This window comes from Octopus bimaculoides, chromosome 18 (genome assembly GCF_001194135.2).
Source record: "Octopus bimaculoides isolate UCB-OBI-ISO-001 chromosome 18, ASM119413v2, whole genome shotgun sequence".
Lineage (NCBI taxonomy): Eukaryota > Metazoa > Mollusca > Cephalopoda > Octopoda > Octopodidae > Octopus > Octopus bimaculoides.
The window spans coordinates 10,597,204-10,597,823 of NC_068998.1; the positions used below are offsets into that span (position 1 = coordinate 10,597,204).

A 620-nucleotide genomic window follows, 5' to 3' on the forward strand; every position below is an offset into this window, starting at 1 on the left:
ATATATATATATATATATATATATATATATATATATACACACTGTATATTTGTATATTAACATGCATTTAACAAAGTAATATAGTAATGTATAGGAAAATTAAAATAAAACAAAAACAAAAGAAATAGAAAAAAAAATCTAATCAAACATACACACATGGAGAACATAAAGGTACACAAAATCACAGATATTTTCTCGTGCATCAATTCTTCGTACAGAATAATAATAAATCAACATATATATGTATATATCTATATATTTCACCAACCTGTCTCTTCTGTCCCATATGGACGGCTTTAGAGAAAACTTTTGAGTAGAATAAGCAAAATATACCAATATCATGAAAAAATGACTGATACCACGACGATTATAAGGGGATGGGGCTTGTCAGAGAGTGTCTGAGAGTGAGAGAGAGAGAGAGAAAGGGTGAGAAAGAGAGAGAGGGGGGCTGTGGGAGGTGTTTATCTGAGTTTGTGATATTTCATTGCGGGGGTGTGGTGGTTGTAGGTGGCAAAATTGCAGTTGTGTTCGTGATGTGGTGGTACAGTGCATCGGACTTGATCTTTATTGGAGGTGGGGAGGGGGGGCAGAGAAATAGCCATTTGGAAGAAGAAGAACAA

General features: G+C 34.5%; 1 long non-coding RNA gene across 2 annotated transcripts in view; it reads right to left on the reverse strand.

The window, feature by feature from the left end:
- LOC106874750 (uncharacterized) overlaps positions 1–620 on the reverse strand; it is an 84,521-nt gene that overhangs the window by 59,549 nt on the left and 24,352 nt on the right. Inside the window, exon 1 of one of the 2 annotated variants that reach the window (XR_001410043.2) lies at positions 269–421. The exons of the other annotated variant lie outside the window; for it this stretch is intronic. This is a non-coding gene — a long non-coding RNA (uncharacterized LOC106874750). Of the gene's footprint in view, positions 1–268; positions 422–620 lie in introns of those variants that run through there. 2 annotated transcript variants of the gene reach the window in all.